Here is a 20,969-nt window from a genome sequence, read left to right on the forward strand (position 1 = left end):
CTGGTTTAAATGCTTTAAAAATGATGATTTCAAGGTGAAAGATAAAGAACGTCCAGGTCAACCAAAAAAGTTTGAAGACCAACAAATGCAAGCATTATTGGATGAAGATGCATGTCAAACTCAAAAACAGCTTGCAGAAAGATTAAACGTTGCTCAGCAAACAATTTCCTATCATTTACAAGCAATGGGAAAGATTTTAAAGGAAGGAAAATGGGTGCCACATCAACTGAACGAAAGACAAACGGAAAACCGAAAAGTCATCAGTAAAATGTTGCTTCAACAGCACGAAAGAAAGTCCTTTTTGCATCGAATTGTGACTAGTGATGAAAAGTGGATTTATTTTGAGAATCCCAAAAGCACAAAATCATGGGTTGATCCAGGTCAACCATCAACATCGACTGCAAGGCCAAATCGCTTCAGAAAGAAGACAATGCTCTCTGCGATTGGTGGGATCCGGAAGGTGTGGTGTATTATGAGTTTCTAAAACCAGGTGATACCATTAATATGATCGCTACTGACAACAAATAATCAATATGAACCATGCTTTGATCGTGAAATGACCAGAATGTGCCAGAAGACACGGCAAAGTAATTTTGCTTCATGATGACGCACCATCAAACACTTCAAAACCAGTTAAAGACACGTTAAAGATCTTGCCTAGGAAGTATTAACCCACCCACCGTATTCACCAGATCTTGCTCCTTCAGATTGACATCTGTTCCAATCGATGGCACACGCACTTTCTGAGCAGCACTTCAAAACATACGAAGTGGAAAATTGGGTCTGAGTGGTTTGCCTCCAAACAAGAAAAGTTCTATTGGGACGGTATCCACAAATTACCTGAAGATGGAGGAAATGTGTAGCTAGCGATGGACATTCCTTTGAATAAAGCACTTTTGATGTTTCTCTTGAAATTATGGTGTTTTCTTTGATTATAAAATCCGCCATTATTAACCGGTACACCTAGTACATGACCAGCAACACATTTTCCAGGAAGATCCACCCACCACAACTAGACAAAGGGAGGTGGAGACAACTAGAAAAGGCCTCAGCCCATTATTTTTTTTTAAATAACCCAATAGGAGGCAATAAGACCTAGGTGAAGTACAGGTAAAACTATTAACCCATAGTACTCAGCCCATGAGAAACCGGGGGAGGGATTCTTGCACACTAGGAATAAATAGCCTGTGATCACTGCTCCGTGTAAGCCTGTTCCACCGGACACCCGCTTTTGCAAGACCACATTACAAGTCTCATTTTTGCCATACTTTGTGTCTCCGAGCCTGTTATTTGAATTCAGACAGGTGAGCATTTCTCATAGCATTAAAGGGATGAATCACAAGAATATGCTTCATTTAGGTCTAAGGAACTAGTAAGAGTAAGTTAGGCATAGCACAGCTCACTACTTACTATTCATTCATGATTAACCTAATCACTTCTAAGTGATAACTATTCCATTATTGGTTTCCAACAAATAGAAAAGTAGAATCCATGTCACATGAAAGAACCTTCAGTAAACCCATATCCCAAATATTCAATATAAGCTATACCTGTTTTCTCTACCTGCAGCTATATAATTCTTTCTCCTAAAATACACAAAACTTTTAGTTACAGCCATCGGATAATTCAAAGGAATTCAGTGGCCCTCCATAATTTGTGTCTCCTTCATTATACATAAAGAACTTAATAGTCTATATTTAAGTAGCATGCAGGGGGGTGAAATGCTGGGAAGGAGGATAAGAAAGACAAAACTCATAAATTGGCCATATTAGAAATAAAAGAAAAGATTTTGAGAGTAGGAAACAATAAACTTGTGAAATCACTTTATATTTTACAGGTGGAGAAACTGCAGCAGCTTATAAGTAAGGACAGAACTTTAGTTCACATTATAAGTGGTATTTCCCCCCCAGAATCATTTATTCCAACAAATCTATAATAGGTATTTTAACTTAATGCATACATAACATATGTAACCAGACAGACTGCAATGTTGAAGAGTTTAAATGAACGCATGAATTCTGAGTATATAAGTTAAGGGAGAACAGAAAATGTCCCATGAGTCCTTTAGGAATGACAGAATTCAGTAAGTAACCTGTTTCCTTGGGGGTAGCTCTTTAGCACAGGCGGGGCTAGAGGGTTCACTGCTCTGGCCCAGCATGACATTTCTTCTATGACTAATTAAACTCATCATTAGCTAATGTCCATAAAGATAAGAAACTGTGGCCCTGGCAGGTGTGGCTCAATTGGATGGAGTGTTGTCCTGTGAACTGAAGGTTCAATTCCCGGTCAGGGCACATATCCAGGTTGTAGGTTTGATCTCTGGTTGGTGCAATGTACGGGAGGCAACAGATCAATGTTTCTCTCTCACACCAATGTCCTTTCTTTCTTTTTCTCTCTTTCTCTCTCTCTCTCTCCCCGCCCCCACCACACACACACCCTTTTCCTCTCTCTCTAAAATCAATAAAAACATGTTCTTGCCCCAGCCGGTTTGGCTCAGTGGATAAAGCGTTGGACTGCGGACTAGAGGGCCCTGGGTTTGATTCCAGTCAAGCGCACATGGCCGGTTGCGGGCTCGATCCCCACCAGGGGACGTGCAAGAGGCAGCCAATCAATGATTCTCTCTCATCACTGATGTTTCTATCTCTCTCTCCCTCTCCCTTCCTTTCTGAAATCAATAAAAATATATTTTAAAAAATAATAAAAATCTAAAAATAAATAAAAACATGTTCTCTGGTGAAGTTTTTTTTTTTTAAAGAGCAGCTGACTGAACATACATAATGCCATTAATATATTAAAAAGCATGTCATGAAAAATAAAAATCTTACCTAGTAATAGACAAACATGTAAATTAACCATCCCTCCGCTATGCTTGCCAGCCAATCAGGAGAGTATGCAAATTAATCCAACAAAGATTGCGGTTAACTTGCATACGTAGGGGCGAAGCGGTGGAGCAAAGACTGAAGGCTCCGTCCAGAGCCGCGAAGACTGAAGGCTCCGACCGGAGCAAAGGCCTGGGTCCCGGGTGCCGGAGGAAAACCGGTGCCAGCAGCCAGGGGAAGGGAAGGCCTATTGCACGAATCTCTTCGTGCAACAGGCCTCTAGTAAATAAATAAAAAGATAAGAAACTGTATATACCAACATCCTGGATTCAACCTAATAGCTTAATAAATGGACTATTGCCCTAGCTGGTTTGGCTCAGTGGATAGAGTGTCAGCCTGTGGACTGTAGGGTTCTAGGTTCGATTCCAGTCAAGGGCACATGTCCGGGTTGCAGGCTCAATCCCCAGTAGGGGGTGTGCAGGAAACAACCGATCAATGATTCTCTCTCATCACTGATGTTTCTATCTTTCTCTCCCTCTCTCTTCCTCTCTGAAATCAATAAAAATATTAAAAAATACAATAAATAAATAAATGGACTATTGCCCATTTGAAGATTGCTGGTCCACTAAAACAGTTCAGGTGGGGAGGTAAGGACAAAAAGCATAGTATATTGAATAATAAAAATGTAATGCTTAAAGAGGACAAAAATGACTTTTCATGTCATGGACATTTACCTTATATCAAATACTTCTCTAACACTCAACTCACAAGTGGACAGTCTACAACAAGCATGTCAAACTCGTGGCCCACATTCCACATGCCTCATTTCCTCATTTATTTGGCCCGTGTTAGCCTTTGAGTTTGACATGCTTGGTCTACAATAATGTCTGTGTGGAAGGGCATTTGATCTACTCACTTTAACAAAAATTATAGCTGCCCATTTAGTCCCAAAAGCACAAGTGAATAAAATTACATCATTATAAAATGCTGCTTTGGTAGCATAGAAAAATCTGCAGTACAGACAGACTTGTACTAAATGAATAATTAACAAGAAATTTATGAGGAATAGTCTAGCGTGACTGACATTATAGTAACTTACAGGAGTTTCTTTACAACTTTTCCCCAAAACCAAATTGTACATGTCCCAAGTTAAATAACAGCTCCAGTTTATAACTCCTAGATAGCAATTTTTTTTTTAGTTTTCAAATAGAAGTACACCAATCGATTTAAAATACAAACTGGTACAGAGGCTTAAAACTTACGGTTTATTCTAGAGATAGCATTAATTCTAACTTAAAAAAGGGGGGGTGGGGGGCCTCAATGACTTTCCTAAAGCAGAGGGAAAATTTCATTGTTTTTCAACCATTACAAATAACAAAGGGTACCACTTGAGCTAAGCCGGTGTGGCTTGACCTATGAACCAGGTCAGAGTTCCGGGTTCGATTCCTGGTCAGGTCACATGCCTGGGTTATAGGCTCAGTTCCCTGTGGGAGGCGTGCAAGAGGCAGCCTATTAAGGATTCTCTCTCATCATTGATGTTTCTATCTCTCTCTTCCTCTTCCTTCCTCTCTGAAATAAATAAAAAATATATTTTAAAAAACTACCACTTTGTAGGATAATGTGTTCCCAGTCTTTCAATATATATTTGTCTGACACTCCCGTGTGTGTGTGTGTGTGTGTGTATCACTATGGCACTTAGTACATTGCATCTTACTTATTTACATATTTGTCTTCCATACTAGGCCCTGCCTTGGTCTTGGTCATTCTATGTCCCCTCTCCTTGATGACCTGACTCTCTTACATTCAATAAATGGCTTCCAAACACTGATACTCAGAGAGACAGGATTTTATCAGGCTAAAGTGTGTGGCAAAGTGCCTTACAGTAAGTTACTAAATGTAAAAAAGAATCAGAAATTATTCAATTAGTTAAAAATAGATAAAACTAAAGCCACAAATTTTCAACTACCTTTAAAATGCCTAAATACGTATACATGCCATACTTAAGATTTTAATAAACTTAGTAGAGTCAACTTGACAGATTTATTTATAGGATTTTGAGCTAAATATGTCAGGGGGAATTAAAACAGTTTAATACAGAGGTTATGAAATCATAGTCTTTGGAATTAGAGCTCTGAGATTGTGTCCCAGCTCTGCCCTGATTAACTATGATCTTGAATAGGTTACTCTCTTTTGGCCTATTACCTCATGTCTAATGTGGGGATGATGTGCAATAATCTTGTAAGACCCTTAGCATAGTGCCTAGCACATAGTGAAGGCTCAATACATATCACAGCTAAAACATCAGATGCACCCTAGCTGGTTTGGCTCAGTGAATAGAGCGTTGGTCTACACAATGAAGGGTCGTGGGTTGGATTCTGGTCTAGGGTGTGTACCTTGATTGTAGGCTCAATCCCTGGCCCCAGTCAGGGCCTGTGCCCATGTGTCTCTCTCACATTGCTGTTTCTCTCTGTCTCTCCCCATTCCTTCCACTTTCTCTAAAAAAATAAATGGAAAAATATCCTCAGGTGAGGATTAACAAACAAAAATAAATTAAAGCATTGGGTACATGAACATCTTTCATTCTGTCTGCCTTTCTCTTCATGAGTTTGGGAACTTCCCCACTTTATGATTTCAGAAGGTCAAATAGTTTTCTACATCTTAAATTTGAGAACTTCCTCTCATCTTATAATTTCAAATGGTCAAACACTTTCCCACATGTCCTATACATGGACTCTGCCAAACATATATGCCCAGCCCAGACTAGAAATGGGCAACTAGTGAGCAAGAAAAGTGGAGACCAGAAGGAATTCTCTCTCATACTAATAGTGGAATAATTGCAGCCAGGTCAAGTCCAGGGCAGAGGTGACAGCATTTACAGTCATCCAGAGCTACAGTCACTGGGGCAGGCTGTGGCATCCATCAGTCTGTCTCTAGATGGTGCTGGCATCCTCGTGGGAATCATTGTGCAATGTGATTTAGGGCATTGTTTCTGGCTGCTTAAGTCCTAAATCTGGTTCTCTAACCCATGCAACAATTTGATGAACCACTGAGCTCTACCCAATATCCTTTTTAAATACATGATATGCTTGAATTGGATTTTACTGCCACCAAGAATTCTGACACACATCAAGTAGGGGTAAGATTTACTCTTATCTGCCTCACCTCCACAGGGAAAAAAAGATTATTTTTAATCTCTCCAAAGAAACACAAAAGTGTTGTTCACATTCAAGCATGGATTTATCCTGTGCAGTCTTGGAAAACTGATTTTTATAAATTTGAATAATCATTTTCCTAATTTAGAATATGAGAAATGTCTAACCAATTTTAAATTTATTTCAAAGGAACACAGTTAAAGAGAAGTGATGACACAGGAAAACACCTATATGTAAGCAGTAACTACCACTGAGGCAACAGAAATTATTCCAACGTCCCCAAAACCTCTCTACAGCTTTCTTCCAGCAGGAGCTTTTCACTTGAGGTTCTATAACCAAGGAATTCCCTCTGCCTCTTGAGGATCATTTTTGGGTAAAAAAATGTTTAAATTATTATCAAAAGGCTTTAAATATTACTCTTTTGTTTTAACAACTCAGTAAAGAATCCACATAACAAAACTATTCAATTCTTTGTTAAAACCATACATAACAAGTCAGTGCCTCATTGCCATAGGCTGATTTTTTGGTATGTAAAACACATACCTCGTCTCTGCTAGATTTTTCTGCAGGGCTATTTCACAGTTCAGTATTGCTTTTTCCACTGTTAAGAATGTTAAAGCTCAAATCCGTTTACTTTTTATTTATTATTCATTTATTTATATTACTTTGTCAATATAAATGTGATACAAAGTTTATAGGGAGGGTGAAACTGGAGGATTAGATGTGTTTTTTTCAAAATTTCAGAAGCAAGTCACTATATAGAGCTGAAACTATCCTATCTAATAATAGACAAACATGGTAATTAACCGTACCTCTGACACGCTTCCCATTGGCTAATCAGGGCGATATGCAAATTAACTACCAACCAAGATGGCGGCCGGCAGCCAGGCAGCTGAAGTGAACGGAAGGCTTGCTTGCTCCAGTGATGGAGGAAGCCAAGGTTTCCCGCCTGCCACTGCCGGCCTCTGAGCTGCACGCTAAGAAACAATGTTGCAATTATAGAAGCTAAACAAACCCCAGAAACCTGCTTTCAGCCAGCCAGGCCTCAGAGCTGGAGCTGCAACAGTGTTTCAATTATAGAAGCCAAACAAACCCAGATACCTGCTTTCAGCAGCCGAGGTCTCAGAGCTGGAGCCGAGCCTCAGAGCTAAAGCTGGCTCTCAGTTCCAGTGACAGCCATAGAAGGTAAATAAATCCCAGAATAAAAAAAAAAGAAAAAAAGGAGAGGTCGGGAGCTTCAGTCACCTGCCGGCCTGAAAACGGCCCTCAGCCCCTCACCCAGACTGACCAGGCACCCCAGTGGGGACCCCCCACCCTGAAGGGGGTGTGACCAGCTGCAAACAGCCATCATCCCCTCATCCAGGCTGGCCAGGCACCCACGCAGGACTGCCACCTTGATCCGGGACACCTTTCAGGGCAAACCAGCCGGCCCCCACCCGTGCACCAGGCCTCTATCCTATATAGTAAAAGGATAATATGCAAACTGACCCTAACAGCAGAATGACTGGGAATGACTGGTCACTATGACACACACTAACCACCAGGGAGCAGATGCTCAATGCAGGAGCTGCCCTCTGGTGGTCAGGGCGCTCTCACATGGGAGGAGCTGTGCTCAGCCACAAGCCAGGCTGATGGCTGCCAGTACAGCGGTGGTGGTGGGAGCCTCTCCTGCCTCCTCAGCAGCGCTAAGGATGTCCGACTGCAGTTTAGGCCTGCTCCTCACTGGCAAGTGGACATCCCCCGAGGGCTGCCGGGCTGCCAGAGGGATGTCTGATTGCCATCTTAGGCCCAATCTCCTGGGGAGCGGGCCTAAGCCAGCAGATGGTCATCCCCCATGGGGTCCCAGAGAGGGCACAGGCTGGGTTGAGGGACCTCCCCCCTCCCCACAACCGAGTGCATAAATTTTTGTGCACCATGCCTCTAGTCCTATATAATAAAAGGCTAATATGCAAATCGACCAAAGAGTGGAAAGACCGTGCACTCCCACAGGGTGAGCACCGCTCAGCCAGAAGCCAGACTCATGGGCCTAAGCTGTCAGTCGGACATCCCTTGAGGGCTCCTGGACCACGAGAGGGCACAGGTTGGGCTGAGGTACCCACCCCTCCCCCCGAGTGCACAAATTTTGTGCACCAGGCCTCTAGTGTTTTAATAAATAAAAGAACAATCTAAACAAAACCAAACATAGCTTTATTTTTTTAAAAAGTGATTGTCTTTTCAGAATAAAATTAAAGGGGAAAAAATCAAGCACTGGAAATGTATGTTGATGTCTAATATCTACCTAACAAAAATACAGTAAAAAAAATGAATTTGGCAAAGATTTGGGGTGGGGGGAGAATGCCATAGAATGTTAGGGTTCCTGACAATTCTGCATCAGAGCTATGTTAGACAGTAGTAGTCCAGGTCTTGAGAGTTAGCAACTTACCCAAGGAGCCTATCTTCTGATTACTAGCATCTGATTAAAACAACTTTAAAAGGATGAAGTTTCCTCAAAAAGTTAAAAATGGAACTCCCATTTGACCCAGTAATCCCACTTCTAGTACTATATCCCAAGAAACCAGAAACATCAATCAGAAAGGATATATGTACCCCCGGTGGGGTCTGATCCGGGGTGGGAATGACTGGGGGGTGAGAGGAGGGCAATCGGGGAAAAAGGAAACATATGTAAAACTTTAGACAATAAAATAAAATAAAACTGTAATCCTATTGCTCTCCCCCACTAAAAAAAAACTTTAGCTTGTCCTTCAACTTAAGTCAAAATAAAGTCAATTGAATACCATCTGATATTAATGCCTGCATTTAAAATAACCAAAAAATTAGTAAATCCAAGGCAAGTGATTTCAAAATCCAACTGTTAATAACCTTCAATATAAATAAAATTGATTTATGTTAATTTATAAATACTCTGGACTTATCTATATAGATAGTCACCAAAAACATAAAACCTGCCCAGCCAGTATGGCTCAGTGGTTGAGCATTAATCCATGAACCAGGAGATCATGGTTCAATTCCTGGTCAGGGCCCAGGCCCAGGCCTTAGGCTTGATCTCCAGTAGGGGATGTGTAGGAGGTAGCCAATTAATGATTCTCTCTCATCATTCATGTTTCCATCTCTCTCTCTCTCTCTCCCTCTTCATTCCCTCTGAAATCAATAAAAAAATATTTTTTTAAAGTAGAACCTTTTTATGGTGTCTGTAATTTCATTTCTATGTAATTTCCAAAATGTGTTAAAAAGTAAAATCATTTTTGCATTGTATACTAAGGGCTATTTCATTAACCACCAATTATAATTTATTGGTTGTTATTACTACATACCCTCAGAAAAACAAAATTAAAGTTTATGCCATTTAACACAAAAAAATTTTCTGGTCATAATCTATCTCCCCTAAAAGGACACCATAATCCCTTATAGAAAAGTTCCTTTACATTTGGTTACCTATACTATACAGAGCAGGAATTTTCTACTCAGGGGAGTAAGAAGAAAAAGTTCACACAAAATCTAATCTTCCTTAAATGAGTCATGACCAAGTCAAACCAGCTATATTTGCATTTCATAAGAGGTCTATAAGCAGCAGGGCTAAAAAGGACCTAAGGCTAGCACTAGATTACTACCTTATTATGAAGAATAATTCATGCTATAAAACAACAACAGTTACAGCCAAAACATTTTTTTTAAAGGTACAAGAACAAAAAGTAGATAAAACCCAAAAGAGAACAGGGAGAAAATCCTATACAAGAAAAGGCTAACATGCAAATTGACCAAAAGGTGGAACTACCTGTTGCTATGGCACGCACTGACCACCAGGGGGCAGATGCTCAACGCAGGAGCTGCCCCCTGGTGGTCAGTGCACTCCCACAGGGGGAGCACCACTCAGCCAGAAGATGAGCTCACGGCTGGCAAGCACAGCAGCAGTGGCAGGAGCCTCTCCCGCCTCCACGGTAGCACTAAGGATGTCAACTCCTGGCTTAGGCTCGCGCCCCTGTGGGGAGCAGGCCTAAGCAGTCAGTCGGACATTATCCAAGGGCTCCCGGACTGCGAAAGGGCGGGGCTGAGGGACCCTCCCGCGTGTATGAATTTCGTACACCAGGCCTCTAGTATGTGTATAAAGAGGCAAAAGAAGTTTTACAGCAAGTATGGCAATTCCAAGGCACATGTACTGCTATTTCCCTTCCTTCAAAACTGGCCAACACAGGTAACAGGTGACAGCTCTATGGAGCTTGGCAAAGCATCAGAAACCTCTAGAATGCTACTGCAAAGCAATGGAAGTTGTCAGACCAAACAAACATTGCCATTCCTGACTTGGACTGACTAGATGAAGGGTACGAAAAAAAACTATTAAGGAGGGAATGGGTATAAGGTACAGTAAGAGTAATGGGTACAGTAAGAGTAAGAGCCTCAAATATTTCTGAGCTATTTCTTATTTTATATTTCTAGGTTGCATATACTTCTTCATTTAACAAACTTCATAATTACTTATTATGCCTGTTTTATACACAGAAAAAAACTGAGGTTTATAGAATTTTAAGCCACCAATATGTTAGAGTCATACATAAAATAAGTGATGGAACTGAGGCTCTACCATGATATGATCACTTTACCACTCCTTTTAGATAGTTGATCATGGAATTCAATCACTGGTCTACCCTCTATCCACCCGCCCATGAAAATACACCAGAACGAATTTTTTAAAAGAAAATTTTAATTATGTAAGTAATAACATGTTTCTTATTGAAAACCTAGAAAATATAATGGAAATACTAAAATTCATTTCTTTTCATTGCTTTTATAATTAATATTTTAATGAACACCTTATACATATAAATCTCTGTGCACATTTTTATTCCCTTTATAAAGCATTATAAATGGAATTCTGGGTCAAAGAATTGTGAATACACTCTGCCAGAACATCTGATTTTAATATTACTGAAATGATAAACAGATAATGGTTCCTTGAAAGAAACAACCATGCCTTACTCTCCCTTGTATCCAAAATGCCTAAGCACATGAGCAAGTGTTCAATGACTGCTGAATGAATGAAGAAAGTTTCTCTTCCCTCAGCACAGGGTCTGAACAGAGAATTAAATTATCCCCAACTAGAAGACAACAATCGTGCCAAATATCAAGTTCATTAATGGGCTGCATAAAACTCTTTGCTAGGGGGAGAGGAGAGAGGATTACAGGGTTTGCAACAGGCCTCAGGAATCAAACCCCTGCCAACACAATGGTAACCAGCGATAAAAAAAGGTGCCCATCTATCAAGCTAAAGTTTATAGCCAATATAACTATATGACTGCCTTTGTTTGGCATACCTATATTTAAAAACCCCAAATTTTCCATTCCCTGACAGACATCCAGTCTCCCTTATTGCACCGCTTTACTCAGATTAGACATTTGCGCCAGACTGTGAAGCCACGCCCATCAATCAGGGTACTGTGCAGTAACTCGTCAGGGAATAGATAAAAAGCAGAGAGGAATCCTCATTGTGTGTGCTTGCCCGCCATGTTGCTGGTGCATTGCACCCTTTTGTGCAAAAGTAAATCTGCCTTGCCAACCCAAATAAAATAAAAAATCCCCAATTTTTAAAATTAATAAGAAATGTAGGGGGAAAGCAGGCCTTCAGTTAAGCATGACTAACCTGACTCCTTCCTGATACCTCACCTTAAAAAATCAAAGTTGTTTTAGAAGTACAGAATCCATAAGGATACAGAGAATAAAGAAAGACATAACAGCAAATGAAAGAAGTTAACAATATTTGGGAAGCTAGAAAGGAAAAAAAGTGGTATTAACCTAACAAGACCAAGAAAGGTGAAACCTAAACCTGAGAGAAAGAAGCCATCAAGAAGCAAGCTGAGCCGAGGCCGGTTTGGCTCAGTGGATAGAGCGTCGGCCTGCGGACTGAAAGGTCCCGGGTTCGATTCCGGTCAAGGGCATGTACCTGGGTTGCGGGCACATCCCCAGTGGGAGATGTGCAGGAGGCGGCTGATCGATGTTTCTATCTCATCAATGTTTCTAACTCTCTATCTCTCTCCCTTCCTCTCTGTAAAAAATCAATAAAATATATTTTAAAAAAAAAAGAAGCAAGCTGACTATCCCGCAGTAGGGCTCAGTAGTTGAGGTCACTGTTCCATTCCTGTAATACCCAGGTTTCAGGCTCAATCCCCAGTAGGGGGCACGCAGGAGGCAGCTCATCAATGATTCTCTCTCAGCATTGATGTTTCTTTTCTATCTCTCTCTTCCTCTCCCTTCCTCTCTGAAAATCAGAACAAAGAAAAAAAAATTGAAGCTGATTGCCACTAAAGATTGGGAATTGGAGGTCAGAAAAGAAGAGATGGGTAACCACTGTTTTAATAATCCTTGAATTATTCAACTTTTAAAACTACATATATACAAATATTTTCAAGATAAAAATTTAAAGAGATAAAAGCAGATTTTGTCATGATTGGCCGAAACCGGTTTGGCTCAGTGGATAGAGCGTCAGCCTGCGGACTGAAAGGTCCCAGGTTTGATTCCGGTCAAGGGCATGTACCTGGGTTGCGGGCACATCCCCAGTAGGAGATGTGCAGGAGGCAGCTGATCGATGTTTCTCTCTCATCGATGTTTCTAGCTCTCTATCTCTCTCCCTTCCTCTCTGTAAAAAAATCAATAAAATATATTTAAAAAAAAAAAAAGATTTTGTCATGATGTTAGAAAGATCTAAAACTGTCTAAATTCAGTATACATCATTTTTTCCAAACTATTATATTGATTTCTGTCAACTAGAATTTTCAGTAGTATTAAGGTCAATAGTACTAACTACTTTTCTTATAACACAATTCATGAACTGACACAGTATGCAATTCACAGAAATACTTTGGGCATGTAGCAATTCTAAAGCCTAATTGTATAAAACCACTCCATAAATACCATGTTTTATTTATTCCTTCCCCCTAAGAACATCTATTTGGATGTATTTATATAAAAAGTTTATATTATTTGTAACTCTTGGGTCAAATCCAAATTTTGACATTTTGAATGACTAGCATTTGTAAGCATCAGTGATGGGAGAACTGAAAATACAGTTGGAATGTCAAATTATACAAATGGACACACTGAAAGGCTACTTCATGGAAAAAAAATATGAAGTACTAAATATGCAAAAGAAAACAGGAAACAATCTTATCTGCAAGAACTATAGCAACTTGCAACATTTTAAAAGTCACATTCTTGTGGGCACAAATTCACCAACTAAATATAATCTAATTAACATATTTCTTCTACAGCCAAAACCAAGAATTTCATTACAGGAAGAAAAAAAAACAAACAAACTTCAAAGCACAGATTAAAAGACCATGAGCAACTACATCAGAATCCATTGAAATTTTTTTTAATTTAGTGAAGTTCTCTTCATATAAAAACTATGAGACAGCTCTTTCAACAATACTAATGGACTGTGCTGATCTATAACATATAGTTGTCCAATTTTACATATCAACTATGTAACACATTTACAAATGATTAAGCAACTGCTAGAAAGGCTTAAGAGCATTAAAACCATGTTATTTTACATTGTACATCCACATAATCATATGAGAAAAAGAGTCAGAAGTACAGCAACCAATGAAAAGCAAGTATTTATCACTAGGAACCCACATGTCAGGGAATATGAGAAAGAAATGCATAGGAGGCAAGTCCTGCATTCAGGGAATTTGAAATTTACAGTGCAGAAGGGGTAAGAAGTGTATGGTGATAGAGATGCCAAGGCTAAGACATAAGAAAAAAAAAAATGAGCAATGTAAAACAGTGAAATGACTGAGTACTATACTATCCTATATAATAAAAGGCTAATATGCAAATTGACCAAGCAGCGGAACGACCAGTTGCTATGACGTGCACTGACTACCAGGGGACAGACGCTCAACGCAGGAGCTGCCCCCTGGTGGTCAGTGCGTTCCCACACCGCTCAGCCAGAAGCCAGGCTCACGGCTGGCAAGCACAGTGGCGGTGGTGGGAGCCTCTCCTGCCTCTGCGGCAGTCAGACATCCCCCAAGGGCGCCCGGACTGCAAGAGGGCACAGGCCGGGCTGAGGGACCCCCCCCCCCCCCCCAGTGCACAATTTTCATGCACCGGGCCTCTAGTTAAATATAAAGGATAATGATAAATTTAGAGAAGAAGAAAACAGTGGGCTTGAAAGAGGAAGTAGGCACTGAACTAGGTGGCCCTCAAAAGATTAGAAAAACATTTGAAGAATTAAGGAGAAAGATCAATTCCATTCTCTCCCTCTAGATTTTGCTGTATATTTAAAATTTTTCATAATGGTCCTGGCCAGTTTGGCTCACTGGATAGAGTATCAGCCTGAGGACTGAAGAGTCCCAGGTTCAATTCAGGTCAGGGGCACATGCCCAGGTTGTGGGCTCGATTGCCAGTAGGGGGCATGCAAGAGGCAACCGCTCAATGATTCTCTCTCATTATTGATGTTTCTATCTCTCCCTCTACATTCCTCTCTGAAATAAAAATATTTTTTTAAATAAATTTTTTCATAATGAAATTCTAGGGGCAAATGTATATAAAATCAAAAAAGGAAAATAATATGAAAAAGAACTGACACAGACAAGGAAAAATAAACAAAGTAGTAAACAGGGGAAATGATCCACAACTTCAAAAAATAAAAAACAAAGGGGAAAAAAACAAATAACCATACATCTTGTGTATCAATAAATGTTCACACAATTTTGATTAGCCTCATTCCATTACTTGAGAGAGAATAAGAGTAAGAGCTTTATAATCCCACTTCCACAATGATAGAATGACAAAAAAAAATAAAAGTTTTCTTTAGCAACAAAATTACATAAGGACAGCTAAAATTTCCTGATTCCCAATCCTATCATCTATCCATTACCCTACACATTACGTATTAAGTTTTTTATACTGGACTTACTTCATTATCAACTTCAATTTCCCATAAAAACCAAAAACATTAGGACACTATAGCTACTATTTTTTTTAAATGTCCATTTTAAAGTGTGCTGCAATACATAAGAGCCTAATGGGTCTCATTTAAACCACAAAACTTTTATGACCAAAACCTTGTGGCCTTTCTAGTAAATTGAGATGTTACTATTCCAATGTGTCCTCTAGCCAACAGGCCATTCTAATGGTCAGAAGAAGAGAGGACGATACTCAGGAAAATTTCAGAGCTAGTCATAATTCCAAGGAATTCATATACTGTATAAAACTTTTTCAATGTTTTATCTAAATTATTCTGGTTGGCCCAGCCAGTGTAGCTCAGGGGTTGAGCATTGACCTATGAACCAGAAGGTCATGGTTCGATTCCCAGTAAGGGCACATGTCAGGTTGCAGGCTCAATCCCCGGTGCTGGAGGCAAATAATCAATGGTTCTCTCTCATCATTGATGTTTCTATCTCTCTTTCCCTTTCCCCTCCTCTCTGAAATCAATAAAAATATTTTTTAAAAATAAATAAATAAATTATTTTGGTTGCACGCCGACTGACAGCTGCATAGATAGGGACTAAAATGCAAGTACATACTTAATATATGTAAATGAAACACTGTAAAATAATGAACTGAACTAGTAATTATGCCATATTAGTCACAAACTTACAAGCTTTCTCGGGAATTACAATAAAATATTACTTTTAACACCTACACTACATTTTTCCCTCCTCTAAATTAGTAAGACCTTATTAGTTTTTCCACATCTACAAATAGGTATCAATGTTTATTAGTGTTTGCCAAACCAGATTAACATTTGTCATAAACTGGAAAACACTCATTGGTCCAGCATCTAGGAGCCAGGGTGCTTTATATTCTCTCACTTCTTCCTGTCTTCCCCCACCCGAAGGCATTAGAGGGTCTCATGCTCTCCTATTATACTCCCACCCGAAACCCCCTCGCTCCCCTGGCCCTTCCACAGAGATCCACTACTGAATTAACTTCCCATTTCCGTAGTATACAGAAGGGTGTACTTAAGTAATCCAATATCTTTATATGTGTTTATGTGTGACTGGGAAAAGTAGGAAGTTTTGAATGGAGGCACAGAGACAACCTTCAGCCCTCTAAAGCAGCTGTGGCATATTACAAAGCAAAGTACCTGGAGTAGAAGAGCAGTCTTAGTCTTGACTTTCTCAGCTAAGTGACCTCCTTCACCTAGCCTAGCATCTCAACTTGCCTGTTCAGCCTCCAAAGGCACACCTAGGAAACCACTTACCTTAGCAGTCTTTGATACTAGCCTTGTTCTTAATCACTCCACTAAGCAGCCATACTGTGGTGGATGGATCATTTTTTCTACTTTACCTTTAGATATGTTCTGTGATTTTTAGCATACTTTTCCTGATTATGTCTGTCTTAGATTAACATTTAAAATTATATTATCTGAGCCTATCAACAAGGAAATAATTATAGTGAGCATCAAGAGCAAAACAGGAACTGGAATCAGTGTTTTATCAATCACATTCAGAAAATCAATAATGAATAATAACATTCACTGAAGTACTTCATTAGCCATTCAGGAATTCATTACTTTTAATTCTCTGATAATGTAATAGTTCATGTGCACCTGCTCACACACACAACATGAACTACTATGTCTTAATTAGTCTGTTTCAATAATCATGTATCAGACTAGTTAAATATATCAACCAACAAAATATGTCCTAATGGACAGTTAGATACCATTTAACTTTAGTTAACTATAAAAAAGGCTATACAAATTTCTATAGCTCACCCAAAATTATATCACAAAATATATTTCTTGCTGCCACCACAAAGTTTTATCTAATAGTTGCATAAAGTATTAACATTTATTAAACAGTCTCTTTAAATATATTCATTATTAACTGCATTAATATTTCATTAAAATTATTTTACCTAAAGAATGCATATCACTACTTTCCCAATTTATCAGCTTAACTGTATTTGCAGTACTATTCTAAAGTACTGAATAAATTAGAAAGAAGACTAAAAGTTAACTATAACTTTCTGAAAGATCTAGGATCAAACCAAATGACGCAGAGCCCCACTAAAACAATAAAATCCAATCTATTCTTTGGGGATACAGGACCAAAAACCAGACTTCTGGAAATCTTATTATCATTAAGACAATAAACTGAATTTTGAATTTTGAAACAATTCCCAGAAGTATTAATGCTAGAAGTAACTCTTCTCCTTGAAGATAAATTTATGCAAAATAAGCATGTCTTAAAAGCCAACTCAAACAGTGTTAGAGTGGAGATAAAAGACATTTGAAGACAACTTTACTGTCCCATAATTTTTAAAAGCTCTAGGAGAAAATTTAAGCTTAAAGTACCATAAAAACATTAATTAAAGAAAGTATGAAGATAAAAATAAGAAGAAAAACCAATGAAACACTTCTGGAACAAAAGGGAGAGTGGCACTCTAATTAACCAAAGATGAAAATAACAGAGCCCTGGCCTGGCAGTTCAGTTGATTAGAGCGTCGTCCCAATACACCAAGGTTTAGGGTCAGGGCACATACAAGAATGAAGCAATGAATGCATAAATAAGTTGTAACAACAAATCTATCTCTCTCTCTCTATCTCTCTCTCTCTCTCTGTCTCTCAGCTCCCCCCTTCCTCTCTCTCTCTCAAATCAATCAATAAAATTTTTTAAAAAGAAAACAGAAAAAAAGTCAAGGAATTCATATGGAGAAACATTTTTGCAATTTACATCAAAAATTAATCATACATCCCTAGCTGGTTTGGCTCAGTGGATGGAGTGCTGGCCTGAGGACTGAGGGGTTCCGGGTTCGATTCTGGTCGGGGGCAAAAACAGCAGGTTGTGGGCTCGATCCCCGCTGGGGGGCATGCAGGAGGCAGCCGATCAGTGATTCTCTCTCATCATTGATGTTTCTATCGCTCTCTCCCTATCCCTTCCTCTCTGAAATCAATAAAAATATATTTTAAAAAATTAATCATACAGAGTAACCACCAGAAATGAGGACCATCTAGTGTGCTAAAAAGTATAAAGAGTTGTATCATTTTTCCATGCACACTCTGTGAAGACTTTTCCTCCACCATAAACACACAAAAGGTTTTTGTTGGTGCAATTTACTACGCCTATCCCCAGCCCTAGGATATTTTTGTACCCAATCTCAAATTGGAAATGGGATGCTATCTGTCCTCAAAATGTCGAGTTATTGGCAGAAACACAGCTCCATGTCTAATAGAACGTTTATGCTCCACTAGAAGTCTTTTAAGTGGTATTCTTCTTTAGATTTAACTAAGACCACCTGTATATTTTGAAATAGAAATCAAAACTTATGGGACACATTGTTCACTGATATAACCAATCTGAATGTTTCCCTAGTATGAGAATACAGTCTTAGTACTTATTTATCACTAAACCGTATCACTAGTGTAATTCATATTATGTATATCCTTCATTTCATGAAATTTCCCACCACTGTAAAAGCAGAAAATGTTCCTACAGAAATAAACTCCCAAAACATTAAGCCAAAAACCATTCACTACAAAAGAAAGTCGACACTCCTCTGCTTCCATTTCTTCATTGGAATATTAGGTACCACGTGAGATCCAGTACTTTTAAAGAATGCAAAATGGAAACGTATTAAGAATTAGAAATTTTCTATAACCAGATGCACATCTGTGAGCAACTTAAAAAGTGTAATTGAAACTAGTTGTCCATTTACTCCCATCAGGCTCTGTGATTCTACTTTGAGGAAGAAGGAAAAGTTACATGTATGTTTTTAGTTATAATATGCATTAAACAAAAAGAACATTTTATTACATCATAAGAATCTATCTAAGAAAATATATTTTATAAAGGGATGTACTTGCTAACATAGTAGACTTGGTTTTTTCCTCTATAACTTATAATTTATTTTCTTAGTCTTCCTAAGTAAACTCACATTTCAGTCTCCCAGATTTATGCTTTAAATTCCCCCAAAAGCTTTCTATTTTTAAAAAATCTGTAACAACATGTAACTAATACTAATTTTCATTTAGGGGGAGGAAGATGTCGCCTAGCATTCTCACTTCTATAAAACAGCTAAACTCTGAGCCCTGGGGGTGAACTAGGACTTGAGAACCTAACCTTCGACTCTGCCTTCTCCCCTGAGCCACCATTCCCCATCTCACTCCTAAGCACTGACAAGGAAAACGTAGACACCACTCTGACCACTTACTACTTCTGCCCAAACTTTTCTTAGAAGAGAGCCCAAAGAGAAATCTATTACTACTACAGCAGAAGCTCATGACCTCTCTGGCCACAGATAAATGTACTAAGGAGGGCTGCTGATGTTCCCCCATGCAATGGGGACTGTGGTGGGCTGAATTCTAAGACCCAAGAACCCTGGTTCCTGGTGCATACACCCTGCATAATCCTTGGGACGGAGAATTTGATGGGATTTCACTCCAACGATTAGGTTAACTTTAAGAAAGTTACTTAAGAAAGGGGGGCTATCCAGGTGGGCCTGAACTAAACATACAAAGCCTTTAATCTGAGTACAGAAATAAAGCAGAAAAGTCAGGGAGATTGGAAGGTCAGAGAGATTGCTTTTAAAGAGGGGGCCAAGTGGCAAAGAATATAGGCCACACCTATGAGCTGAGAGTAGCTCCCAATTGATAGCCAGCAAGGAAATGGGATCACAGTCCTACAGCTGCAAAGAATAGAGTGCTGCCCATAATGTGAATGAGCTCTGGAAGAGCCTCCAGACAAGAACTTGGCCCAGTTAACATTTTTATTTCAACCCTGTGAAACCCTGAGCAGAGAACTGTGCCACACTAAGCCCAGACTTCTGACAAACAAATCTGTGAACTAATAAAAAGGTGCTCTTGCTCGGCCAGTGTGGCTTGGTGGGTAACAGGTTCGATTCTCAGTCCAGGCACATGCCCAGGTTGCGGGCTTGGTCCCCAGTGTAAGGCATGCAGGAGGCAGCTGATCAATCATTCTCTCTCATCACTGATGTTCCTCTCACTCTCTCCCCCTCCCTTCCTCTCTGAAATCAATATATATATATATAAATATAAATATTTTTAAAGGTATTCTTGCCCTGGCCGGGTAGCTCAGTTGGTTAGAGTGTCATCCCAATAAGCCAAGATGGCAGGTGCGATCCCCAGTCAAGGCACATACAAGAATCAACCAAGAATGCATAAATGAGTGGAACAATAAATCAATTTTCTCTCCCTCTCTCTCTCTCTCTCTCTCTCTCTCTCGCTTCCTCTCTCTAAAATCAATAAATAAAAATTTTTAAAAATAGATGAGTGTTCTTTTAAACGACTGAGTTTGTGGTAAATGGTACACAGCAATAGAAAACTAATATACGCCTTGAAAGAATGTAGGCAATAAGGTTTTTTTTATTGTCACATATAATTGTCCTGGCACACAGGCATGCAATAAGTATTTCCTGAATGAATAATCAATAACCAAAACTCAGAGTAAATTGTGCTACATATGAGATTTCTTAAAAGGAAATGAAATAACTACATTATAGATTGGGCATGCTGCAACCAACAAAATCCATCCTAACAACTAATCTCCCTTTAATACAAAAAATATGTGTTCTTTCATAGATGGCTTTTATAAATGCCTGCAGTGATATCATCCGTTTAGAGAATGCTTGTAGCCTGGTAAATATACCAATAATAATAGAATGGTGTTTTAGTAAACAATATAATGAATGAAATATTGATTAGGATGAATTTATTTTCAGTCAATGGAGCCAATTCAAGTCATTGCCTCTTTCCATACAATTACCCTACACCCTGCAGAACCAGAGTTAAAGAATCCTAATAGGCTTAAAGAAATTCAGAACCGGAAAAATCTACTGATGAGCAGCAGGGTATATTTCTACAGAAGGGATCACATTCACATTTAGTTTCTTTGTTGTGCTAAGTCGAATGCTGCTCAAAGTAAGTTTAGAATCCCTAATATAATATAAAAGAATACATTAGTAATCAATATTCAAGAATATATTAGTAACTTCTACTAGATATAAACTACAGACTCAGACACTTTCAAGAGCAGAT

At 39.1% G+C, this 20,969-nt stretch overlaps 1 protein-coding gene across 9 annotated transcripts in view; it reads right to left on the bottom strand.

Annotated features, from left to right (window-relative positions):
- The window catches only part of FRS2 (fibroblast growth factor receptor substrate 2), a 117,869-nt gene that overhangs the window by 62,903 nt on the left and 33,997 nt on the right, over window positions 1–20,969 (bottom strand). Inside the window, exon 1 of one of the 9 annotated variants that reach the window (XM_036298079.1) lies at window positions 6,515–6,538. The exons of 7 other annotated variants lie outside the window; for them this stretch is intronic. The gene's annotated coding sequence lies outside the window, so the exon portion shown is untranslated. Of the gene's footprint in view, window positions 1–680; window positions 741–6,514; window positions 6,539–20,969 lie in introns of those variants that run through there. One more of the 9 variants, XM_036298075.1, reaches the window with a different exon arrangement.

This window comes from Myotis myotis, unplaced genomic scaffold (genome assembly GCF_014108235.1).
Source record: "Myotis myotis isolate mMyoMyo1 unplaced genomic scaffold, mMyoMyo1.p scaffold_m19_p_3, whole genome shotgun sequence".
Lineage (NCBI taxonomy): Eukaryota > Metazoa > Chordata > Mammalia > Chiroptera > Vespertilionidae > Myotis > Myotis myotis.